General features: G+C 41.2%; 1 long non-coding RNA gene across 1 annotated transcript in view; it reads left to right on the top strand.

The window, feature by feature from the left end:
- LOC149307406 (uncharacterized) overlaps positions 1-27,160 on the top strand; it is an 89,880-nt gene extending 62,720 nt beyond the window's left edge. The window contains exon 5 of the long non-coding RNA XR_016282381.1: positions 23,246-27,160. This is a non-coding gene — a long non-coding RNA (uncharacterized LOC149307406). The remainder of the gene's footprint in view (positions 1-23,245) is intronic.
- The last annotated feature ends 769 nt before the right edge of the window (positions 27,161-27,929 follow it).

Genomic DNA, 27,929 nt, shown 5'->3' with positions numbered 1-27,929 from the left:
AGCTAATTCCTTCTCCAAATGGATAACAATAAGCATTCCCTAACAAACCCGTTTCCTCGCCACTGCAAACCTTCCTCCTGCAACGTGTTCAGCCATAGGGGTATATGCTGTGTGTTCAGCTGCAAGAATATAAACATTACCCAGTGTTATCTTTCATATCCATATTGTCTGTAGATAATGGGAATTGTGGTCTAGCATACCTGGAGTTGGAAGACTGGCATGAGTGTTTGCATCAAATAGATGGGAAATTTGCATTTCAAATAGATGCGCCCATTTGGATGCAGTGAATTCATAAGCGTCACATGCCTGAATCAGTCACAATCAGGGATACCCCCCACCATTTTTCTTGTTACCGTTAACATTTGCATGTTCAAATGAAATGCCTGCATTCCCCTTACAGTTGGCCTGAATAAATAGTGCCCAAGCACATTTGACATGACAATAATGGGTGCGTGTATTGTGCAAAACGGGGTGCAGTTTTCATTGTGTAATCTTTGGAATCTTTGCCTCTCAAAAGCATTGCTGAACATGGCAAAACCCCGTTGCAGTAAATTGCCGGGCCAGTTTCATATGCAAAATAAATATCCAGTTGTTATAGGTTAAAACAGCACCTTGCAGACATCCAAAATGAAATATACGATTGACAAGACCTTTAAATAATTTGCATACTAGAATATTTCTTTGCAGCCAAAAAAATGGTGCTGTGTGTTGGCCCTTGTTTTCTGACCAATTGAGCCTTTGTGGTGCAGTGGTTAGAAAAGTGTCATACTTGAAGCATTCAGGTTCCAGTTAGCCATGAAATTCATTTGGTGACATTGGTCCAGTCATTGCCTTTCAGCCGAAACCACTTCACAGGCTCACTGTTGTAAGAATAAAGTGGCAGAAGAAAGCAAGACCCACTTTTGCTTACAGAAATTTTTTTTAAAGTATGTCTCCCACTCCAAACACTTGAAAATTGGCATAAAGGAAAATGGCAAGATTTGGTTTGTGAGGCTTGGAACTATCCAAAATAGGTACAATAGGTGGCTTAGTTGTAAATACTTATTCAGTTCATGGCAGGCAGCACTATAATGTTCTTATATAACTCTATTTTCTTTAGACTTGGCCAAAGTGAATCTTAAAACAACATTCTGTAGTGTCTTGATGGGAGTCACATGTCGTTTTAGGACCTGAAAGATGGACATCAAAAGTGAGATAAGCAAGACCTTGGGGAAATTATTTATTTGTTTTTATTATGATAGGTCTCTGAATCCCCCACTAAAACAGTTATGATCATAGGTGATTCTGGAAATTATAATCCAAAAAGTATCTTATTCCAAGGCTTTACTTGGGTTTGTTGTTGCTGTTGTTGTTTGTGGTAGCATAGGAGCAAGCCATAATGCACAGTCTTTGGTATATTGCAGTCTTGCCCACTGTTTTCTTTTGGAGACCTTTTTGCCTCACAAATCTATGCCAGGAAGAAGTACACTCGCACATGGAGAGAGAACCTGATTTTCTATGTTTTCTTGGCCCTGATCAGCTGGGATGAGACATCCTAAAGGGATGAGATCCATGGTGATGGTTGCTGTGCATGACAGGTGTAGCTATGTTAATCATGCTGTCTGAGAGCCATCTGCTCCACATGTGCCCACTGTGGGGAAAGTAGGTGCATTTTATTCCCCCCTCCTCCCACAATTTCCCTTGGAATGTATTATCTGCAAAAGGGACTCAGTAAAAATCACATGGGCAGCTCAGTGTCATCCCCCACCAAAAGCCCAGCTCCAGTTAAACCATCCACTGCCTTTTGCCTCCCCTACTTGTTTCTTTTGTCAGTTGCTGAATATAGAAGATCCCTCTGGCTATGTACCCTTGCTGCTCTGACTGCTTGCAAGGCCGGGTTTAAGCAAATGTTAGTTTAGCTGTGGAATGTCAGATAGGCTGGGCCTAGAACTCCTTTGGCTAGTCTCTCCCTGAGCTGCTGCAAATGGTGAACCTCTCCCCCTACCATTTATTCTAAAGTCCTCCTTTCCTTTCTTTGCTTCCTTCTCCCAATTAGAATTTCCAGTTTTCTTACCAAACCTTGCTTCTATCCTTGAATATCATTTTCCTAAGAATGAGATGCAATCTTAGCTTATCCCACCCCATCTCTCCAGGCCAGGCAGCTATTTATAAGTGGCCATCCTAGCTCAAGAATCCCAATCTGCTTTTTCTTTTCTTTTCTTTTCTTTTCTTTTCTTTTCTTTTCTTTTCTTTTCTTGCATTTCCCTTCCTCTATAGATCATGCCTGAAATCCCCCTGGAAGCCAAGATGATACAGTTGAGACTGCCATATTTTGGTCACATCATGAGAAGGAACGACATTTGGAAAAGACAATAATGCTAGGAAAGGTGGAGGGATGTAGAAAGAGAGGAAGACCACATGCTAGATGGATAGATTCTATTAAGGAGGTCACAGGTTTAAATTTATAGAACCTAAGCAGAGCAGTGGGAAATAGGGAATCTTGGAGATGCCTCATCCATAAGTTGGGATTGACTCAAGGGCAATTTGTAACAATAACAATCCTAATAACTTCGTAATATCTTCATTTGAGCTGCAGACTCTTCCCAAGTCTGTCTTTTCAAATGTCTCTAGCTCAAAAGTAGTGGCTCTAAGAAGGCTGATTTGGAGGTCATGAAAAACAATTCTGAAAACCAGCAAGACTAGCCTATTAGAGGGCATTAGCTTTTGTTTGTGGTTGTGTGCCTTCAAGCTGTTTCCAACTTGAGGTGTCCCTAAGGTGTACCGACCATTGGTTTTCTTGACAAGATTTGTTCAGAGCAGCTTGCTGTTGCTAAGAGGGTTCCATGGCTGCACAGGGATTCAAACCTCGATCTCCTGGATTCTGAATCTAGTGCTCAGCATCCCATCATGCTGGTTCTCATTAACTGTTATGGTCTCATTAAGCAACGCCTGGCTTTCACATTGACAATTATGCTGTTTATTGCTTTAAAAAACACAAATAAATTATGTGGGTGGGAGTATGAGATATCATCTTGGATCTTTTGCCTTAAGTGGTTAAGGAGCCTCTGGCATGTGACCTGAGCTACATAATTCTTTGGACCATGGTTGAACCTGACATCTTGCCTTCGGTTGTGGCCCAGCAGGGCCTGCTCACACCTTACCGTTCTCTGCAAGTCTGAATTTGCACATGCTTCTTCCAAGTGTCCCTGTGCATAATAATCGTCTCCTCTTGGGTCTCTGTCCCCAACTGCTCTCCATTCAAGCTGTCTAGGGAGATCTGGGGCAGCTGCAAGAAATGTGTGATAGTAAACATTTTTTTAAAAGTTCACATTTTCATCTCTTTTCCCTTCTCTCCCACCCCCCGCCCTGCTTCCACCACCCTAACGCCAGCCTGCCTTTACCTCCCCTCTTCTCCCTTTTGCTTTTCTCTGTGGCACAGACAATGAGACCATTGTCAAGGGCCGATCTGAAGGAGGGGGGGGGACAATGTTCCCAGCATTGTAGCAAGGGCTGGGAAAAATACAAACTCTTATGGGCCAGCCAGGGAAGACCAGACCAGACTGAGACAGATGCCTAAATTAGTAACAAAGCCTTTTCAACGTTCTCCACCATCATCCTATTCTTTATGCTCTCCGCCTATCTAAACAAGGGCAGCCTTGTGTGTGTGTGTATATTGGGTGTGTGTGCATGCGCGCATGTGTGTGTGTGGCTGGACAGCAGCTTGCGTGTCTCCCCATGTTAATTAGTTTTGCATGCATGTCTGATAAGGTGCCAATGAATATGTTTGTCCTCTGTTCACTGGCAAAAGCTGTTTTAATGGCGAGGGAGGATGAAGGGCTGGCGATGGTGTTATGGGGGTGGGAAGGCTTTGCAGGGTGTTTATAGTGTGTGTGTGTGTGTGTGTGTGTGCGCGCGCTGAATGCAGCTTTGGATAATTGAGCTACAAAAAGAGGAGATCTGGGGGTGAAAGCAACTCCCCCGAGTGCGCCTGTGTGCAAGCTGGCACTTGGGAGCTATGCTTTTTAGAAATGTGATCTGATATTTTACACTGAATACCAGTGTGTTATTGGAAGGAAAGGTATAAATTGGCATCTCTTTTTGTGCACTAGGTTTTCCTGTTTTCTCATTTTCTTTTGGCAAATGGGGGAGAAATTTTCTCTCTTCCCCTTTGGCTTCCCTGCACCCCTTCGTCCTATTCCGGATTCATTTGTATGAATTTGCTTTACAGTCTTGGGCAATTCCTCATACAAACCTGCAGATTTAAACAAAAAAAAAAAAAAAAAAAAAAAAAAAAGGGGGGGGGGGAGAAGTTGGCTATCCAAAAAAAGGAATCAAGAAAAAGAACAAATAAAATTGTAGTAAGGAGGTAGTAAACAGCATGTTGGTGTCAGATAAGGGAGAAGAAACACGAGAATAGCCACCAAGGTGGGTGCGAGGTGCATGCAGAATGGATATTTCATGCATGGAGTTTCACTAATTGGGAAAGAAAATCAGAGCAGCTTGAAGCAGCTGAATGTAGTGTACTTAGCCATCATGATCTTTTTTCATTTTATGACCCCAAGAGACCTGTGAGGTGCCACAGGCTGGTTTAGATATTGATTGTTACAGCTACATCTCCACTACCGGCCCACATCTCACCTGAAATCTGGGAGGCACATAGGCCTTTTTCATGCCATTTTTGTGAATGGCTTGTCAAGCAGTGCAGACAGACAAAGCAACCGCCAAGCAGTGACGGTGCTAATGCTCAAAAATGTAATGAACTTTGGATATATATTAAAACTATGCTGGCATTTAAGAGATAGCGCAGAATCACAAGATGTTTCTGCACAGTGTATTCACAGACTAGTGCAGGGCTGCAGTGACTAACAATGCAATCCTATACATCTGCCCAATGTTTGTTCCATTTGAGTTGAATGGAGGTAAATGGATGTAGAATTGGCTGCACAGTCTCAACCACATACTAGTGATATAACCTTAAAGAAAGCTATGTTCTTTTCTAGACATTGTTTGATATGAGCTGTGTACCATAGAAATAGGAAATATTTGGGTCTCCAGATTTTGGACTTCACCTCCAAGAAACAATGGGGTTGGAATGGCCAGTTTTTAAGGATCATAGAGATTGTAGTCTGCAACATTTTATTACAGGTCCCACTCTCAAAAGCTATTGGCTAGATTAGCTGAACTGGAAACTCAATGAATAGGGACTGCATACATCTGAATACCAGATTCTCGGGACAAAATAGAAGGGACAGGCATTATCTTCTTCATATCATGCTTGTTTGTGAGCTTCCTTATCTGTCTGTCCTCCTTGAAAACACAGTGCTCTATTAGATGGACTTTTTATCTGATCCTGCAAGGATCTTGTGCAGTAGCTGAGAGAGATCCCAGGTTTCCCCAGCAGAATCTTGTCATATTTGCAAAATTCATAAGCAGGTTGTCAAACATAACTTTCCCCCCATTGCATTTATTATTATTATTAGCTGTGTATATGTTATACAAACAGCACAACACTCTCAATTCATTGTGTTATCACCCAAGGAGTTTTGTGTCAACATAATGATATGTAAATTATCACTTCTCTGTATTAAATTTCTGATTATCTGAGCATTTTGGATATCCCCTGGCCATTTTGGAGAGATGAGATTGTACTTTATTGCAAAACACAGGAGCGCACTATTTCTTAATTGGCCATTTGTAAAGCTGCAATTCATATTCTTTTTGGCAACAATCCCATAGATGTTAGATTTGCCACTTGCAATGGTTAATTCACAATTCATTACTTCAGTATTCATTATTTTCACATTTAAATAACTAGAGATGGTGTGTGCTGGCCTTAGAGTCCACATTTTTGTGTTTTCCTCCCCTCTATGTGTTATATGTGCTTAAAATGATCTTTGCACCCATTTACGGGTGTCAGGCATAAGAAAGCTCTGTAGTCCAAGAGTCCATCCCAAATGCAATGTGGCTTGTTCTATACTGATGTGTGATTTTTACTTTGGAAATTCAGATGTTTGAGAAGTATGGTTGGCCCTCCACATCCATGGATTCAACTATCCATGGCTTGAAAATATTCCAAATTCTATAAAGCAAACATTGATTTTGCTATTTTATATGAATAGAACCATTTTACGATGGTGTTGTATGTAATGCGACTTGAGCATCCACAGATTTTGGTATCCATAGGGAGTCCTGGAACCAAACTCCAGTGGATTCCAAGGGCCCACTGTATTGGGTTCAAATGAAATAAGTACAAATGCCCTTCTGAATTTTTCCAGTAATCATGGTGCCTTGCAATATCTGTATTTAAGCTTTAAATTTGAGTTAAGGACTAGCACTATACCAACACTATTGGGATCTTCTTGGTGGGTTTTTCTGTCAATGGCAAGGGGTGGCTAACATTTCCAAGGCAGCAATGAGAGGGCGATGGTGTGTGATAGGTATCACCAAAAGCACTATTATCATTTCATGGTCCTTGGCCAAGTTGGTTGATGCTTCTGGGAGGTGATGTTCAAAACATTTGGAAAGTCATAGTTTTCACACCATTTACCTAACCAATGTTAGTATTTCAATGGATGTGTGGATTCCAAGACATGTGCATGAGTAGGTACAGATACATGTGTATATCTTTCAAGTAAAATAAAACTGTAGAATACCAATCCTATGATCACTACAGTTATTTAGCAAGGTAGTTCATAGTCTGCCTTTGTATACACCTGCGTTATTTACATCCCACTGAAGTCAATGGGACTTCCTTCTGAGGAAACATGCTTCATTTTCTTATGCTGGAGGTCCAAAATTATTTAAAATGAGAACCAACTGAATCGGTTGCAGCTTTTCTGTTGTTGTGGGAGAAAGTATATGAGAAAATTAAGGAATGTTTCATTTTTGAAATGCCTGTGACCATATCAACCTTCCTTTGCTTTGTAGAGCAGAAGTGGTTTAGGGGATAAAAATAATGCATATTAGCCTGGCCTTTGAATTTCTTCTGTTAAATGGAGTCTGTGACAGAGGCCTCAGCACCATGGACAGAACTGTGTGGGAAATAAATAGTACAGTACTGTACATGAAAAATGTACAGCTGTCTCCTGTCATTGAATATTCTTATGTATCTTCTGGATAATCTTGAGCAGATAGACAAGAGCAATGAATTATACTCCAAAGGTTGATGGGATGAGGACCGTACATGATTGACTTAGAATAATAGATTGACTATAGAATAAAATTTGGGTGTAAATTTGCAGAGCCTGACTCTATCTATCTATCTATCTATCTATCTATCTATCTATCTATCTATCTATCAGTTATTAATAAAGTAAAGGTACCAGATCCCATCTGATCTTGGATACTAAGCATGGTCAGCCTTGGTTAGTACTTGGATGGGAGACTACCAATGGAGACTATGTGAAGTAGGCTATATTTCAGAGGAAGGAACTGGCAACACCATGTTTGACTATCCCTTGGCTAAGAAAAGCTTATGAAATTCATGAGGTCACCATGAACCATCAGATGATCTAAAGGCAAATGCACACATATGTGTGCATTTACAGTTTTAAAATGCTTTGCAAGGATTCTTCTTTCTTCTGACCATGACTGATCTCTTGTTTTTTGCTCTGGCCAGGGAAATATATTATATATGAATTCTATAGATTAGAATTCTATAGGGAGTATCTTCAAAAATTGAGTGTTTATGCCAGTTGTTTTGGAGTTCCCATCAGTGCCACCCAACTAATAGTAATAGATTGTGGAGACATCAAATCTAAAAGCTATGGAGAGCCAAAGATTTCTCACCTCTGGTTTATGCACTGAAAGAGGAGTGCTTGCCATAGGCTACCTCTAGCAAACAGCTGATGTGGTGTTTCTGTAAAGAGGGATCAAATGATTTTGTTCTTTTACCTATCACAATGAATAGAATGAAAATAAATTTTGCAGACAATGATTTTAGCCTAGCCTTCACTTTGACCACACTAGCTTTCTCGGGGAAAAGGAATGATTTCAGTTTCTTTGTATATGGAAGTACGCCCGAGTCAGCATTGCACAGGTGTTACAACCTAGGGATGGGTAAGAAGCTTTTCGAAAATAATTCTCTGAAACACTCAGTGTTAATGGAAACAGTATAACAATATTTTAAAATCATAAACTTGAAGTCTCTTCCAACTCTATGATTCTATGAAATGCACATAATGGATAATATGCACTCATTTCTGGGGGACAGGGTGGAGGAGCTTGCATTCTAATGATAAATTGGGATGGAATAAGCTTAATGATGGAAGCATCTGTGGCTGGCATCTTCAGAGATTGCTGGCATGGAAGCATGGCCCTTTTGAGGTTTCAGGACTATATCCTCCATGATGTCTCCCACTGCCTTATGTTGACTAAGGCTGCATGGGAGCTGCAGTCTAATATATTATTGTCTTTCATGCCAGCATTCTCTGAAGATGCCAGCCACAGATGCTGGCGAAACGTCAGGAATAAACTCTTCTAGAACATGGCCACATAGCCTGAAAAACCCACCAAAAACTATTATTCTGTGTTAATTGCCATGATTCTATTCTATGGAATCATGGAAATGGTAGTCTGGTGAGGCACAAGTATGCTCTACTGAGAATCCCAGGATTCCATGGGATGTTGTCATGGCAGTTAAAGTGGTATACTCACACTATAAATCTGTGGTGTGAATGGGCCTCTGGCAGAGGGCTTTGTGATGGGGCTATCATGCTTGTAGACCACAGCAGCTTTGTGATCTGAGACAGACCACTGCAAACTGACCACCGTTTTAGCTTTCCAGAATGTCTTGGAGTTAAATTCTGTCAGGGTCTGCATTAGGAGCAATTTATAGTAGATAGGACTCAGCCACCTGATACAGTGGGGTGGATGATGGGAGTTGTGGAGCCTTAGCAGCACATATGCTTATTGAAAACCATGCACAATAAGGCTGCTCCAAGACAGTTTGCTGCCTGAGGCAAACAGAGCCCAATTATTGTCAGCTCAAGAAGTTGGATTTGAAGTGGAATACCCTGCAAATGCTTGTTTTGCTTCTCTTCCTGGCAATGCAAAAACACTACCAATTTGATGCCTTTTAATTATAGTCTAAATCAGCATTGTGAGGCAGCCTCCTCACTTTGCCTAATACTAAATTTTGGCACCCTAGTATAGAATAAGAGCCCATTTGCTAGTATGTGAATGTATCTCATTCTTGAACATGTATGATCAATCTGTGGATTGGCTACCATAGATTATTCAATCGGTGTCACTGCAAACACTTCCATGTATCCTGTTCACACATTTCAGCTGGGAGTTGTCATAACGTTAGGTAACGTGAAAATGGCTCTGAGCCTATTTGCTGCCATGCTGACAACAGAGTTCAGTTCCTTTTACATAAGGCAGATAAGGAATGCTTTCCTCCCAAATGTCTCCTTACTCAAAGGGGATTCATCCGAAAAAGCTTTTCTTGAATACAAAGCATCTTCCTTCCTTCCGTTCTTCACCGCCCCTACAATTTTCTTTTATTGCTTGACCAGTCTCTCATTCTCATTCAAATCTGACCACACACTAGACTGCGAAAAAACCCAGCCTCCCACCAAAATAAGCTTTATCAAAAAGTCCTTGCTGGATCAAAAATGCAGAGGATTTTCGAGTTGGGAGATTTCGAGTTGGAAATTATATATATATATATATATATATATATATATATATATATATATATATATTCCACGTGGGAAAAGCTGCTTAATGAATCCATGACTGGAAATGCAAGCCTTTTTTGCCAAGGCTTCTTGGCACTCTCAGAGTCACGTAGTCAAATGAGCTGTAACAGCCAAAGAGGGAGAATAAGCAGTTAAATGAAAGCATTACTTAAGCCATGTGAAGGGAATAAGCCTAGATTTTCCCCCTTTTGGGAATGTGTGTATGCCATTCTTCTTCTCCCCCACCAACTCCCCATCTTTTCTTTTTTGTTCACTTTCTCCTAGCTATTTCCTCTCCTTTCTTCAGGGATGACATTGCATTGCATTAGCCAGTTTGGATGGGCAGAGAGTATCAAGGTATCCAGGGTCTCACAGCAGAAGTCTGGGCCCTTCTCTTGGACATATTAAATCTTAAATTACAAAGCCAAAACAAGAAAGAAAGAAAGAAAGAAAGAAAGAAAGAAAGAAAGAGAGCCATTGCATTTTGCAAGCATTACACAATATTTATTTCAATAATTCTGCAATAATCGGAAGCATAGAAAAGGTGGCCACCTGTGCAAAAAAAAAAGGACATGGAATGAAAGAGGATGCAGATATATGCTGATTTATCAATGCAAATTGGAAAACAATTACTGTAATTTCAATAGAAATGCAAAGTATAGTAGGAAAGCTTGTTGCCTGCTCAGTCTGCTGTCCAGGTGGGAAGTGTTGATGGGTAGTTTCAAGGTCTTTGCTTTCCCTTCCTGTAGTAGTTTATCTTTAAACTTAATTTAAGACTGGACAGCCTTTCAAGTTGAAGACAGTCCTCTGTAAAGTCAGACACATGGCCACTGTACAGGTGCTCCAGGAAAATAATTTCATCTGGTTTAAAATATGGCAAGTAGTAACAGGGGGAGGACTTTCTTGCAAATGCTCCCAAAGCAACTTATTGCAAGCATTAGAATGGAAAATGTAACACGTTTGTGCCCCCAAAATCAATCAAATTTGCTCCATCCTCAGTATGACATCCCTTCAAATATTTAAACATGGCTATCATATCACTTCTTAACCTTCTCTTCCCACTTTAAACATACAAAGTCGCTCCTCATAGGGCATGGTTTCCAGACCTTTCATCACTTTGGCCACTTGCCTCTGGACACATTTTAGCTTGTCAACATCTTTCTTGAATTCTCATACCAAGAAACGGATGCAGTATTCTAGGCGAGGCCTGACCAAAACAGAATAGACTGGTTTATTAATTCCCTTGATCTAGACATTATACTCTTATTGATATAGCCTAGAATCATATTGGCTTTTTTGCTGCCGCGTCACAATGCTGATTCATGTTCAGCCTGTGGTCCACTAAGATGCTTAGATCCCTTTCATATGCACTACTGTCAAGCCAGGTGTTCCCCATCCTATATTTGTGCATTTCATTTTTATGCCTAAGATACTCAACCATTCTGGCCATGGCTAACTGGGGGAATCTGGGAGTTGTAGTCCAAAATCACTTTCCTGAGCTGTGAGTCCCAGTTACCTTACCAGCTGCCTGAAAAGAGTGATATAGGAGTTGCCTGTTGGCAGTGAAAAAAGGCCAGTTCCATTTTCCCCCTGTAATAGAATTTGCAAATAAAGAAAAACATAGAGAAAATTAACGCCTTTTTTGCAATACGTTTTTTGCAAACATCTAGGGAAATGAATGCCATACCCCATATCCCTGCAACATACTACATTCCAGTTTACTCTTGTACAATTGTCATATGAGGATTATGGAAACTGTAGCCAAAAATAACCTTTCCAAGCTCTAGTAGTTCCAGATTTGGTTCGCCATAAACATAATGGCTCTTTCCATTGGTGGGGTGAACTGAGGTCCACTAGACAGCTCCCATTGGAAGGTGGGGGCAAGGAAGGGATTATTGGTTCTTCCCCCTGCATTTGCCAGTGCCATCTCCTAAACTGTTATGGAGGATCTCCCAACCCTTCGGAACTATTTTGGGGCAGCCATAGGGGAAAGTAAGGTGGATATAGATTCAATATAAATTATCACTCTCTCCTTTTGTCTGAAGGATCATCATGTTCTGTACAACTGTGGATTCAACCCATTAAATATATAAATTGGAATTGTTGGGATGCATTCAGACTTAGTGGTACTCAGAGGAGGCCCAATGAAATCCATGGGGATTAAGAGAGTTAAACGGTGTACTCAGTCTATTTTGGATTACATTTGAGAAAAGCAGGGTGCAAATAAACGAATAAATACACCTCTCTAAGAAGATAACTGCTGTTCGTTTCTCTTTCTCGTTTCCTCCTGTCTGTCTTCTGTTCCATAGTGTTCACAGGTTACCATCTTTGTTCTCCAAATGACATGGCCAGGTGGGAATGCGGAGTGTATGTGTGTGTTTGCATGTGTGCGCACAGCTCGGTGTGGGATTGTTTAAGAGAGATTTTCCCTCATCCCGGTCCATGTGACCAGCATCAGCTGCAGCTCTCTGTCTCTTAATCTGGCGATAAGCGTGATTATCGAAGGAAGGGCTGCTCTGAGCTTTTGTAACTGTGACAGGGGAGCTTTCAAGTTGCACTTTGCTGGCAGAGCGGAGCTTAAAGCCAGGGAATCAGATTCCAAGCGTGGCTTTGCATCTCGTTGCTTGCTGGGAACATGAGCACAGGGCAAAGATGGGAGTGGGGATGGGAGCCTTATGAGGACTTTGCTTACGAGGCGGAAAAAAAGGAAGCGAAGAAGGCAGCATGGGAGCAACATTTGCTTCCCAGGGTTTGCAATGAAGACGCACACAGATGGTAGGCCCTGCCATCACTGCTCCATTGGGATTGGACCCAGTGCAGGTCCAGAAATTTTACTGTCCCCTTTTGCAGTCAGTTTGGTTGGATTTCTTTTACCTTGGATCAGAACTCAGGAAAATTAACAACTGTTTGACTACAACTTCCAAAGATCCTCAGTGAGACTGGACAATGGCCATCCTCAACATGGGATTCTAGAGTTAGATTCCAAAAACAGTTACTGTTAATAGATAACAGTTAAAATTGATAACTCAATCCATTATTTCATTAGTTATAGCCATTAATTTGCTGATATGACTTGCAACTGTCCCTCACGGTTATTGCGTTCATTGTAGGAGTGACCAATTCATCACTTGTGCCCAACCTTTGGGTGATATGCTTTTTTGTATTTAGCTTCCCTGATCTTCACAAAGTAGAAACAAATCCTGACTCAAGCATCATGCTCAAGGTCTTACCACCTTGGTAGGACTTGCCAGATCTTGTACTTTGCTGGCAAACCTCAGGGTCATTTCCATGCCATGATGTGTAGACCTCTGAGTTCCTTGAGATATGTCAGTATATAGATTTGTTGTTGTTAGGATGAGTCTTCAAGTTCACTTGGATGCATGGTGACCCTATTATAGGATGTGGGTTTGTTTTGTAGCAAAATTTATTTGGGAGGAAGGGATTGCCATTTCCTTCCCCTTCAGCTAAGAGTCTGTGATGATGATGATGATGATGATGATGATGATAATGATAATGATGATGTATTTGTACCCTGCCTCTCCCTTGCGGATCGAGTTAGCTTACATAGATCATCCAATGGTTTTCCATGTTTGTGTAAGAATTTGAACTGTGGTATCCCAGAGTCCTAGTATCCCAGATCCCATCTATCTGATGGCAGCCAGTGGGGAGTAATGGTTTGAGTGTTAGAAACCAGTACACCCCACCGGCTGCCTTCAGATAGATAGATAGACAGACAAACAGAGTTTCTTGTTCATATTTCCTCCATCCTGTCCTTGCACCCAAGTATACTAAAGTGGAGTTGTACCATCACGACAATCCTGTTAGCATAGTACCATTATTGGGGAACTTTAATTTCTATCTTGTATTATCCTTGCAAGATATGTAAACATATGTATGTAATTAATGTATGGAAGTCAGAGCCTCAAGATGTGTTGAGGCCCCCTAATTCAGATGGCTTTCGTGCCAGATAAGAAAAAATCATGAAGGATAAATTTATCAAATGCATCAAAGACTATCAAGTCATGATAGTGGACATACCGTTTCCAAGTTGAAACAGATACTGGCGAACAGTAGCAATAGCAAGACAGGGTTGTTTCTTTTATTTTCTAATTATGGGAGAACATGATGCTCTATTGGATCTGATTCAGCTGGACTCTTCTTCACATCCTCAATGTTTTCACATAAGTTCTTAATGTTTTCTCATATCTGCAATGTGGTCATGTAACCAACTGAATGCCATTTCCCAACATTACAAACCGAGACTTCTTAGTGGCAAAATCGACCCCTTGGAGCTTTCTTCAAATGGTTTCTGAAAATGCATTTGTTTATATGGCACATCTTCCCTAGTAATTATTTTGACCGTCTTTTAAATGTTGTTCTAATTGTTTAAAAAAATTATAATCAATATTTTCAACGTGTCTTAAATTGCTTTATGCCATTCTTATATCTGCTTTTAGTGTGAACTGCTTGAAGATCTATTACTATCAAATGGCATGCAAATATTATGTTAAAATATAGTTCTGACAGGGTTTTTGTGAAGATGGATGAGTGGAGATTGCATTTTGAAATGTGCTTTAAAAGAATTCAATATCTCTAAAATAAAAGTTAGGGCCAAGGGATTGTTTGAAAAGCTACCTGTCTATTTGTAGCTGGCCTAAGAGTTTGAACCTAGATTTCTTGCACATGAATCTACAGTGTGAATCCTTGCAACATGTAGACTTTCCCAACTGTGGCTGTCAACCTTCAATGTATTCTGGGGGTATCAATGGAGAAAACAGCACAATGAGGCAATAGATTCAGATTAAGAGGTGATTTGTTTTCTACTCAGGCAGAAGCTCTTGCCATATTGACAGCTTGTTGTATTCATTTATGAAAGGATGGGAAGGAAAAAGCAGCATAGTGGTGCTGTCAAAAAAATAATGGTAGCCATCTATTTCTTATACTGCTCAGTTGTGTGGACTGTGCATAGGGATTTGACTCTCTCTCTCTGTCTTTTTTTTTGGTGACTTCTGACACAAAATTGTGCTGATCTGAAGTTATCCATCTGCTTTTGCACTTCTGGCATATCCTGAAGCTATACTTGGATTTAAAGAGCATACCAAACGCTCAGCAGTCCACATCTTGAGAGAAAAGACATGTAGAAATGTGCACTTAAATACATACTGAAATCCAAATGTTCAGAGTATATAAAATGTGCATACGGGTGAATGTCTGTCAGTGCAGCAAGGTCTGGAAATAGATGATTTACCCTTCCCTCCCATAGATTCTGATCAAATGGTTTCTATTTTCTCTGAGTTCAGAGGATCACATGGTTAATAGTCCTTTGCAGTTATAGCCTTGTAGTTGTGGGCCTGCAAGCCTTCAAGGAAGTGGCTCACCACATGGATTGAGATTTCTTCCACAGCACTGTTTTTCCCCCTTCTTTGAGGGTTCCTTCCTTCCTTCCTTCTTTTGTTTGTTTGGGAAACAACAAACAAATGAATTGCAACATATGAATTCTGACTTTTGCATTTTGATGCCTTTCTAGTAACTCTTTGCTTTTCATTTTGTTGACTGTCCACAAATCCTGCCTTGCTGACAATCTAATATTCCTGTCTGCTGCACACTGCTAGAAAGGCACATGTTGTGTTGGCAGTTGGGTAAAAGCTCCAGGTTGGCACTTTTCACCCTGCTGGTGCCACTCCTGTTGCAGAACAAAAAATCACAATCAAGTTTGTAAGGGCCCAGAGCTTGCTATTAGGACTGGATCATGGCTTTGGCGTGGCTTCCAGACTCTTAGGATGCATGCATCATTTAAACAGCATAGCTCCAAAGTTACCCAAAGCAGCTTGATTTTGGCTTGTTTGCATGGGGCCATAGCCTACAGCACCTGGTATTCATTGACAGTCTCCCATCCAAGTACTAACCAGGGCTGACCCTGCTTTGATCTCAGGAAGACAGAGTATCTCTTACCACTCACCATCAGTTAAAAAAAAATGGGGGGGGGGGGACATTGTTTTGCTGTGGTTTTTCCTATTTTCCACTGAAGTCCCACACTTAAAATGAGTGGCTCCTTAAAGCAGGCATTTTTAATGGCTTTTAGCAATTTGCTACCTAGACTTGGTTGCCCAGTTTGCCACTAAATTTTGGCAACCCTTTTTTGGCGAATGTGAAAACAGCCTTGGCGATTGCATGTCTGTGCTGTCTAGTATATACTGCCTAGTATATCATAGTGCATAATTTGATGACCGTTGCACAGTGTGTTTTCACTGTCAGAGAAAAGCACGGAGTGATGACAACATTTGCAACATGAATTGTGCTTATAATGGATGTGCCCAGGAAGGAGCGGGAAAGAGACCTAGGCTGGAAATAGCTCCACATCTCTTGTGAGATGAAGTTCCATCCTCAGCTCCTTTTGGTGTTGTAACTATGGTTTAAAAGCATCAATGAATGAGAAAGCAGCAGGAGGACCCAAAGAAGCAACAGGCTCTGTGTTTGCAACATTTAAGATATATGAAGGCGCGCGCATGCATGTGCATGCTTCATTGTTCGGGGACGAGCAGCTCGGCGAAAGAGAAAACAGTCATTCTGTACCAATCAACACAAAGGCAGAGCAGTATGAAAGCAGAGGAAAGAGGCTGCCTTCCTTAATTCAAAGCACATGCTGCCAATTTGAGCTTCGCCCTATAATCTTCCAAACTGGAATTTGGCCAGTGGATTTGCTTAGATTGAATGGCTGGGGGTGGGGTGGGGGGGCTTGCCCTGCCCTGCTTTGAAAAGCTGGCATGCAACACTTCCAAATGGCTGGGCAAAGGGTCAGAATGGACTCTGCTGAGTTCAGCCTTCAGTACTGCCACCTGGAGAGAGTCCCTTCTTGCAAATTAACAGTGGATGAAGCTGTTGGTGTCTCCGTATCCCAGTCTTATAGCATTGCAGCTCTATTTCTGTATCACTTTGCCTTTAAAATATATGTGATTTGTTTGGGAATACGATTTGTAAAAATGCATAAGTCAAGCATGTTAAGACGTGTACAAATATATATACAAATACACACATACACACACATATGCACATCTTAACACACTTAACATATGCATTTTTACAAATCATATTCCCGAACAAAATCACACTTACATATATCATCTTCGTGGATTTTTAAAGGAGGGGAGACCAGAGAACCACATTGCAAAGTTTGGGGGGGGGGGGGATTGTTATTACTCTTACTGTTGTACAAAAGTATATAAGACAACTTGCATAAAATCACCGGAGTGCAAAATCAGATGGAAATGTACTCTAAAAATGAATAAAAAGTATATATTTAAAGCAGTAGTTTTCCAAATGACTGAATCAAACAATAAAAGACCCGGAGCCATAGCATTGCATGCTTCTTTCCTGCTCTGACTCAGTTTTTTTCATCCAGCCATAATCGATAATCTCATTCATTACATTAGTTGTTTGTGGAGAAGCCAAGTTTAGTGGGATTATGTAAGCAAATAAGAATGGCTTAGCTAGATAAAACTAAATCCCGTTGTGTCCAGCACTACGTCTTCCAATAGAAGCTATTCAAATGCCTCTAAGTACCTCCCATTGGCTATAGAAACCGCCACATTTCTCTTGCTTGCTTTGTTGTCTTTGTGTCCTCTTCAAAGATGAACTATCATTGAACATGGAGGCTTTATTAAGCTACCAACATCTTCAACAGTCATTAGCCCTAGTACCTAAGAATACATCTAGTCATACATGCCTGAACATTGCTTGATAACAGTATCTTCCCTCTGACAAATGTGTGAATAGAGACTGTTGGAAGCTTGTGTTTCAGGTTAAGCTATATCTATGGTGATTGCCTGATAACACAGATGATAACTGATAAGGCAGTTGTCGTGATGTTCCTGCAATTGTGAACCAACTTATAGTTTAGACCTTCATCTACTTTAGTTCTAGTGATACCTATGATGGCCTTCAACCTATCTCTATGCTATTTAACGCACATTGTATATATTTTTCCAACCCACATCTGAAGTCTCTTCTACATTTTCCAGTCCCCTTCCCTATGGGATATTAGTATATTAGGTCATTTTAAACCCTAGGCTTCATGATATGATTTCCCACCCCATTTTAGATGCTGTTGTGACTTACTCCAAAGAGTAATAAGCTAACCTTGCTGTATTAGGAGACCATCTTTCTCATTCAGATGAGAGAAATGTAAGATCTCCCCATAAAGATGGGAATTCTGCCTTTTACTTAAGGTATAAGATGGAATTTGCTGCCCACATTTTCTCTGCGCATGGAAAATGAGAATGAAGGAAGAAGAATTCTATTTTCTTCTTCTTTATAGAGAGGTTCTAGAGGTTTCATATTGTTGAATGCTCCATTACTAGTAAGGGGAGCATTCAACAATATGATTTCTTTATTTGCTGTTTGAAGTGGTATGGCCCTGAAAGAAATGTACGTTCTTCTTTGGTCTTTACATCTCTCTCTCTCTCTCTCTCTCTCTCTCTCTGTATGCATTTTGTGTTGTTTTATACTTCATCCATTCATCCATATAGGATCCAGACCAGCTTACAATGTACTACAAAATGCAGCAAAAATAACTCATAATATTTAAAAAACAGTTAAAATTAAATTGGATTAAAATCTGTCTTCCATATTGTTCCTCCCAGGAACAATATCAGTTCTCTTCAGGGTGTTTAACTTTTGACTGAATCCTTCCATTTTGGCAATTGCCTTATAGTTGAGATGTATGGGAAGCTAAACTGATGTAGTGTTGTCACTATGAGCTAGAACATTTGGCTTGCCTGGTAAGACTCCACTCCCCAATCCAAACACCATGAAAAAAGCCCAGTCTCAGTAAAAAAAAAGAGGGCATTATGCTCCTGGTAGTTTACAGAAAGTATGATTCTTCATGAAAAAATACATCCATTTGCATGCCTTGTTTTGAAGAAAGTGGACTTTCAGCTGTGTCTGATTTGGGTTTCAAGGTGCTATGGCCCATAGTGGTCCAAAAGGGATTGGCTCCTAGACCAAACTCACATGTCTGTATGCTAAGACAAAGGGAAAGCCCACCATTCAAGCCTTTCTCTAACTGGTTATTTTCATGTGCCTTCAAGTCATTTCTGACTTAAGGTGACTCTAAGATAAACCTATCATGGGGTTTTCTTGGCTAGATATTCTCAGAGAGGGTTTGCCTTTGTCTTCTTCTGATGCTGAAAGAATGTAACTTGCTCAAAGTCACCTGCTGGGTTTCCATGGCTGAGCAGCAACTCTAACCATGATCTCCAGGGTTATAGTCCAGTACTCACTCTCAACTACTGCTTAGGCCCACCATGATCCTTTTAGCTGAGCCCCCTTCTTCAATATGAACATAAAATAACAGGCCTACCTTCCAAGGCTGTGTTAAGGTTGACTGAGAAGTCTTTTGAACCCTAGAAATATGTAGCTGCAAAGTCTTATCCTTAATTAGACATTCCAATGAGAAACAAAGACAGGAAAACCTTTAAATGTACAGTATATACTCATGTATAAGTCTAGAAGTTTTAGTCAAAAAATGACTTTAAAAACCTGGGTCGACTTATCCATGGGTCAATGTAAGTACTGTTCTTTAACTCTTATTTAAAAAGGACTTGTCCCCTGGTAAAAAGCAAGAGTGCAATCTGTTTTGGAAGCACTGGCTCTCCCTCTACTCTCTCATCCATCCAGCCTTTTGTCTGTGCAGTTATGCCTTCTGGAATTTTGTAAGTTCTTTGGCATGATTTTCCTTTGCTTCATCCTTTGCATCCCTTGTTACATGCCCCTAGGGTTTACCTCGACTTATCCACGGACCATATCAAATTCCATCATTTTGGTCTCCAAACCTCCACTCGACTTATACATGAGGTTGATTTATAGTCAAGCATATATGGTAGATCCGATTGCAACCTTGCCCTGCACTCTTGGCCCACTCCCCATTGTCCTTTGCATGGACCACTTTCTGAAAGGATTGCTGCCACTGGTCCCTTGTTTCACACCTTGGCTTCACCTAAGCATTGCTTTTCATTTGGCCGCCTTTGTTACTTTCCATTTGGGTGCTTGCGGTTGTGCTGTGAGCAGGTGCCCAGGCTGGCAGGGGTTAACATGGCCCTTTCCCAGCTTGTGCCTCCATGCTGCAAAGGCTGCTGCAACAGCCACTAACCCACCATCTCCTTCTCCCTCTCTTTGCTTCTGTATGCAGCAGGCAAGGCTGATTCAGCCAGCCTTTCGGGTTCCTGCCCCGAGCTGTTGCTAGGGAGCCGTTCGGCAAGGCTGAGCTATGCAAGGGAACAGCCTGGCCTGTCAACGTGTCTGAGATGAACCATAGCCCAGACCCTCTACAGCTGGGACCAGGCATGCCTCAGCTCTTGTCTGGGGCCTGGGAATGGCCCAGGCTTGTGAGGTTCAAGGGCAAACTTGCTATTCATTAGAAGCAGGTCCTTGACATTCTCCCTCTCTCTGCTTCTCTCTTTCTGGGGTCTGTGTGTGTGTGTGTGTGTGTGTGTGTGTTTTCCCCTCTTCTATCTTTCTTTTGACACATTCCTGGGTGCCTCTGCTACAACTAAACCCCCTTCTCTGCAACTCCCCCTTCCACTTCTCCCATGAGTAGCCCTCCCCAGGAGACCAGGCATGGAAGGGAACAATGCCCCGGAGTAAGGCTATTCAGGCAAAGAGGCCCAGGCAGACTGCTTGCCTGTCTACCTCCTTCGCCATGGCTGGTCCCCTTGATGTTGTTTGCCGTGCCCTGTTTTTAATGCGATACCTCGTCTGGACCACCGTTCTCCTCTTTCTGGCAGCGCATCTGCTGGGGAGAGATTATAGGCTGGTTTTTTGGCTTTGGATTTTAGATCATTGATGCCCTTATTATCTTGAGATTTGCAGGAAATTATAATTTGAGATAAGAAAATGTCAGCTGCATCCCCCCCTTCCTGCTTGGTCTCTAAAGAAAACCCCCCAAAAAAGCACCGGGAAAGTCCCTCCTTAGAGAAAAATGAAGTCAAAGGCATTCATAGCCAACATCCATAGTGTTTTGTGGGTTTTTTGGGCTATGTGGCCATGTTCTGGAACAATTTATTCCTGATGTTCCACCAGCATCTGTGGATGGCATCTTCAGAGAATCTCTCTTTGAAGATGCCAGCCACAGATGCTGGCATAATGTCAGAAATAAACTCCTCCAGAACATGGCCACATAGTCCGAAAAACCCACAAAAAACTATAATGAAGAACTTGTTATGGAGAAGCCTTTGCAAAGGACAAGTGAAAGCGCTAGTAAAAACCACATGTATACACACATATGCACACTCCAAGTATGGACGCTAAAGCATATGGTGCAGGCATAACACTCTCCAGCGCCCTTCTTCCCCCCGTCAGAATGGAATATTTCATACCTTTTAAGAATCAGAGCCTCCCTGTAATTATCCAAGACAAACAGCATGTGCTATTGGTTTAAAATGATATTTTCCCCCTTAGCCCAGGCCCCTGGAGCAGAATGGAGGTGTAATTGTGCTAAGGAGTTAGCAAGAGAAAGGGGGAGAATACAGCTTTTGGTCACATTTTGAGTTGGAGGGCTTGAACCAGGGGATGGGGCATGAAAAGCTCTTATTTGCATAAATAGCATGTGTCTACTGAAGGAAAAAAGAAAGAAAGATATCAGGGGCCTGCAAAATTCAATGGAGGTTGTGGAGGGAGGGGAAAAAAAGGAGGAGGGCAAGGGGAGAAAGCAAAGGGAGAGTGGAAAAAATGATAGTGAAAGGGTTTTTTTCCCCCCTAAGTAACACCCTGGTGCGATTAAATTGTCCAGAAAGTTTCTCCCTGTGTGTCGATGAAATGGTTGATGGGGTGAGGCGAAGGAGGAGGGACGCGGTCCCTCCTTCCAAAGCGCATGAATAGAAAATTGGCAAAGGGAAAAGAATCCGATTAAGCAGAAAAAACCCTGACATTTTATTTATTATGGGGTGGGGTGAGAGTTACGTGTAGGTAAAGCACCTTGATGAAAATTTACCACTTTCAGTCTGGCCTGTTTTTATTCTCCCTCTTGCAAACTGGTGCAAATTGGTTTATTTGATGGAGAATTGTTTTCTGGTCTCTCGTTCAGGATGTCAGATTATAGGCAACAGAGAGTTAATTGCAAAGATTTACACTCTAAAGTATAGGCAGGAGTATCTGTCCAAAATCCTAATTCTGCTCATATACTCAAGTATATTATTCTTTTGGGAAGGTGGCAGTGAGGGTTGCCAAGAGTCCCTTATTATAAGAGATGTCTCCTGTTTGAGGTTGGACAGATTTTACTTTTATATTGACTGAATGAAATGTCCAAAACACAAAACATTTATTTTTGGGTGTTTGGGCCCTTCATAATGACATGTGTGCATCATGTTATTTATGAAGGTGGACAAGATGTTAATTTTATAGAGAATCACACGCTTAAGTGAACTGAAATCAATACTTTGGCTTGGCATTTAGGTAGAACGCAAATGTGTTAATCACTTCTTTCTGATCGTCTACCCTGAATGTCATGCTTTTCAAATATCCCTTACTGCTATCTTGAAAACCTGGCAACACTAGTAGAACTAGACAATGCCAGTATTTTGACGCCAGCCTAGTGCAGTCAATATAGCCAAGATTTCTCTGTTGAACTACTTTGTTCTTCTTTTTCCTCTCACCTCCATCTCTCAACAGAACTTGAAATAATAAACACAAACCTGTATCTTGTCAAATGGACCTTGCCTTTCTCAAGTTATTTCTGCAGAACCAGGAGCAAAAATTGGATGACTTCACTGGGCCTCTCCCATATTTATTTAAGGCACAAATTTGGGGAGTGGTACAGCAGCTTCTTCCAAAGGTGGGGTGTCTAGGGCCTTGTCTTCTACCAACAAGTGTTCGTTCTTTTCAACTGGCATAAAAGAAACCCCTCTTTTCTTACTCATGGTGATATGAGAACAAATGTGCAGAATCTCACAACACTGCTTGGCATTAGTTCACTCTATAATCTTTGAACCTTGGCATGGTTGCATGCTCTGTCTTGGATGCAGTCTCCACTACTACTGGTTCTCTGGCTAATGTAAGCATTTCAGGTAGGCCTGGTTTCCATAAGATCGCAAGGACTTCACCCAATGGGATGCTGTGGGCAAACCCCTCTTCCCTGCTGTAAGCCTCCCCATTTTGATCACTAAAACTTAGGGATCACCACTGGCTAGGTTGAGAAGATCTCTTAGACTCCAGTTATTATCACTGAACCCCATTCATGAAACCAGTTCTTCACTGCTGACCTAGAAGGAAGGGGAGCGCTCTCCATCCTAATGTCTATTTTTTGGGGGCAATTCTCCTATTCCAGATTTCCTAAACCTGGTGGGGGTTCAGGTCAGTTGGACTTGAAATCTTCTTTTATTTCTTAATGGTAGAAATTGTTCTGGAAATCTAGCCATTGAAATCTGAGTGGGATGGGGAGAGGGGAGAGGACTACTGCCTCAATATGAATTAAATGATTCTCTTGGCAAAATGATTTTTATGTCATGTTTGGATCGCTTCTTATGTTGGTGTGTGAGTTGAGAAGGCATGTTAAGCAAATAAATAACTTCTGTTCTTTGTTATTGTTGTAGGCTCCCATGATGAAGAATTCCAGAAATTTGGAAGACATTGATTTCTTGGTCTAACTTGCTACAGATGAAGGCTCACTTACTTTTCTCGTTTCATGGAGGAACGGATTTTTGTGTCTGCTATCTTCTGTATGCCTGACATGAATAGTTTTCTTAGGATGCTGGGACTTACATTTTCCAAATTGCCTAATTTGGCAGGAAAGCAAGACAAAGGAACTCCTTACTGAGTATCTGGAAGAAGCAGAGTGCATTCTCCATCTTTCTAGTATTTGGCCTTCTTGGTTGTATCGGATCATATATAGGAAAATCAGAAGTTTCTCCTGCACTTTCTCTGTAAAGCTAGATGCTGAAGGAAGGGGAAATCTGAATTAGAATTGTCATCTGTAGTTGTTGATGTTATTATATGATGTTACTGAGATGACTTGTGACTCAATAAAGATACAGGGATCTTGACTTGATGTCAAGGAAGATGGTTCCATCTTGCTTTCGGCAACAGTGTATTGGCATCATAAAATGACCTGCAACATGGGTCAGTGTTTTGTTCTTTTTTTCTTTTTAGGCTTCTCTGCAACCCAGGCTGTTTCTTTTCCACATTATTTCCCACAAAACATAAGCATAAAGTGAAGCAGGAGATAGGTATCTACTCAGCAATGGGCCCGAACAGACAGGCCAAAATAAAGCTGCTTCCGGTCACTTTGGAGGTATGCTGTTTAAATGATGCATACGTCCTAAGAGGCTGGAAGCCACACCAAAGCCATGCTGCTTTGGTGCAGCTTCTGGACTCTTAAGATGCGCGGCCATTAGCCTCCAAAGTGACCCGAAGCAGCTTTATTTTGGCTTGTCTGTTTGGGCCCAATATTTCCCAAGTTGTTGCTTTCCAGATGATTTGCACTGTAGTGTCCACAATTCCCCCATCATTGACCATGCTAGGTGGTGCCAACTGAAGTTGTAGGCTAAATACAACTGGAAGGCCAAAGATCTCCCAGCCCTGTTGTAAAGCCTTCTTGGGCACATGTGTATGCGCGCGCGCACACACACACACACAGACAAAGAGAGAGGACTGCTAAACTGGCACTGCTGAATGTCACTGTTACCTTGTAAGAGTCTGCTCTCGAATTTAGCCACCATTACAATGGCTTCAGATCGCAGAGGAAGATTTGCAGCGGTAGGGAAATTTGTGGGACCATTGTGGCAGAGGAGTTTGAGCACCCGATGATGACACTGGAAACCAGGGTTTGAATCCCTGCTCAGCCGTGACACAACAACCACAATGGAAGTTTGTCTGCTACTACTGGTCACAGCATCCTGGGATTATATACCTAAAATCACATATCATAGATTAGTAAAACCTTTTGACCAACTTGCATATGGACAGTTTATGTTTAATTGGTAGCACCAAGAAATAATAATAATAATAAAATAAAAAAAATTATTTGTATACCGCCCTTCCAAAGATCAGGGCGGTGAACAACAAATTAATAATACAGAAATCTATACACAAATACATATTAAAATACAGCCATATTAAAATCAAAATCAAAATTAAAACCCCATCAGCCAGCTACCAATTGCCGTCGAAGGGGGGAAGGCTAACTGGAACTTACTTCGGGGAATGCTAAACGAAATAGGAAGGTCTTTAGCTCCCTCCTAAACTGGGCCAGGGAGGTGGCCGAGCGGAGCTCTATGGGCAGCGTGTTCCAGAGGGCCGGGGCAGCGATGGTATATGACCTCCTCGTTGTAGAGGATAGTCTAGCCCCTGGGACCCTCAGTAGTTGCTGCCCAGATGTTCTGAGGGTGCGGGGCGGAATGTATGGAGAGAGGCGGTCCTCCAGGTATCCTGGGCCCAAGCCATGTAGGGCTTTATAGGTTATCACCAACACCTTATACTGTGCTCGGAAGCGAACGGGCAGCCACCAAACACAAGCTCAGGGTAGAATATTCCACCCAAATCCCATTTATCACAAAACAAACTTGTGAAGTTGTTGGAACAAAAGAAGAGAAAGGTTTTGTCTCTGGTCAAATATTATCCAATTCAATACATTTTGTGGCTAAGTAGAATTAAACCTGGAATTTCTTACTCTTGGTGTATATTCCAACCTGCTTTTCTGCTCAAGTATGTTTCCATACTCAGAGGGTTACTTTTCATTTCTGTTCCCATAGGACTCTCTCACTGTTGGTGCACAACTAATATCATGAACCGTTTCACACTACCCATTCCACTTTAATTGCCATGGGTACATCCTATGGAATCCTGGAATTTGTAGTTTGAAGAGGCATTATAGAGCTTTCTGGCTGAGAAGTCTTAAAAAAACCTTCTTAAACAGCAAACCCCAGGGATGTTGCCATGGCAGTTAAAAGGGAAAATAATGCTGCGATTGTTTATTTTGAATGGGCCATGGATCTTGGTGACTACATACGTTGCTGATATGAGGTGGGCCCTAGCCATTGAAAAGTTGCTTTTGAAAACCGATAAATCATAAAAGTAATATATGGAGTTGTATAACTCACAATTGTGTTGGAGCAGAAAAGACTGGGTTTTTCTCACTTGTTCAGTGTGCATTTATTGTGTGCTAGTGACTACGAATACAAAACCAAAGATTGACAGTCTTTAGCAGGAAAACATGAATTTAAAAAAAAATGCTGGCCTTAGTCAAATTGATTATTCCTACAATTTGTTTTTCAGGATGGTGTTTTACATAATATATTGTAATTGCATAATTGCTTTTAACCTTTGTAAATTTCATATGAAAGATGTCTAGAGGCTTTCTGAAAAGGAAGAACATACCTTAGAAATTGGGAGGAAAAAAACCAACAACTCCACAGCAATTTTAATGAGGCATACAAAAGGGATGTGAAGTAGAATTGCTTCTACCAATTTCACCAGGAACGATTAGGAAAGAATCCAACTTTATTTGGAGAAAGAAATGTATTTCTGTCCCGCTGCAACCTAAAAGGCCAGTATTTGAAAAGAATGGGAGCCCTGAAACCTGAGCTCTTACATCTTTATATAGTCTGCCCAGGTTGCCAAGCCACTATTGCAAAGCGCATGCACTGGGCAAGTTCCATCAAGCTAGTGAATTCAATAGACCTTTTGACTTCTAGGCATCCCTTGGCCATGTACAAGCTTCCTGTAAGTTAAACATCCATTCCTTGCTATATAACCCATTCCCCAGGTTTCTGACATCATAGAAAACAGAATATGCTATGCATCCTTTACAATGTCAGCTCGATCATTTGGAAGTGTTTCCCTATCACCAGGATACATTAAAAAAAGAGATTCGAGCATGTTTTGAGTTAGCGAAAGCCATTAGGGTTCCGATTCCAGGGATCTTGTGTACAAAGTGGCTTTGGTATCTCTGAAAACTGCCCATCTTCCCAAGGGTTCTTGTCAACACAATACAAAATTGTCCATGTACTAGACATATGAAACTGCAAGCTTTCATAAATATGTGCTTGTTTGTTCAAGATAATACGCAGTGGGTTGAGATCATCATTATAACATTTTTCCAAGTCTGCTTTTGTCTGTGTAAGAGTCAGGTTGCAACAGAATAATAATCTCAACCCACCTCATATTATCTTGAATGGGGGGATACTAGAGGATTGAACAGGGTTTACCTTTTGAACGCCATGTATGCTTCATTTTTTCATTGCCGTTCCCTGTATTAGAGTTGTGACCAAGACGTAGTTTTTCCAGAGGTCCTTCAAATGACACAACATTGTTCTTTCCACCTTCATTGACACCTGACTGATCCGTTATATTATACAGTGCTTCCATGGGCTTATATTTCTGTCATGCTGCATTGCTTTGTATGTTGTTGCCTTGCATTTTGCAAGTGTCCTTGCAGTTTCTTGTGTTTCATGCTGTTGAATACTTTGAAAATGGGATGTGAATAAGGAAAATAATAAAATATATATATATATATATATATATAACTGTGTCTAGGACTCCTGCTAATTTTTTCTTTAAAATTGTTTGAACTTTTCATTAAAAAAAAAACACAAAACTAAATGAACACACATATAACAAAGATTACCAAAGCATCTGAGGAATAGACTGAAGTCTATGGAAGCTCATGGTGCCAACTTCTTTCAGTTAGTCTCAGAGGTGCTACTAGATCTCTCTACATGCTGAACTAGTGTAGCATAAAAGACTAAACCCATCAGTTCTACACTTATGTACTAAATAGTAATTCTCATTGTATTCAGTGGGGCTGGATCCTACGAAAGTAAGTATAAGAGTTCAGTCTCAAGCTTTTAAGCTTCACACAGCACCTGGCTGAACTACGCAGTTTGCTTCCTCAAGATGTGATGGACGTCAGATTGGAAGGCTTTAGAAAGGGACTGAACAAATTGAAACAGGATGATTCCCCTACCCTCCCTCTTGTACTGCTGGATGGAAAGTCTTGCAACTTGTCAATGAATTCTGGATTTTGTCTGGGGTCACCTTTATCAACTTCTCATCACCCAACCATTGATGGTTAAACCAGGTTGACATTGACGTTCACTGATCTCATGCTCTATACTTTACAGTCTATAGGTTTCACTAGGTTCTGTGTCCTTTTTGGATGTCATATAAACAGGCCAAGGAGCTTCCGAATAAGATTTGTCTGGCCTGTAACGAAATGTATGAAAAATAATACAAAAAAGGTACAAGAGCCAGCATGGTGCAGTGGTTTTAAATGTTGGA

The sequence above is a fragment of the Sceloporus occidentalis genome, unplaced genomic scaffold (assembly GCF_023333645.1).
Source record: "Sceloporus occidentalis isolate IW3139 unplaced genomic scaffold, rSceOcc1.0.p SCAF_9, whole genome shotgun sequence".
NCBI classification, from domain to species: Eukaryota; Metazoa; Chordata; class Lepidosauria; order Squamata; family Phrynosomatidae; genus Sceloporus; species Sceloporus occidentalis.
This window is presented reverse-complemented; position numbering and strand designations above follow the sequence as displayed.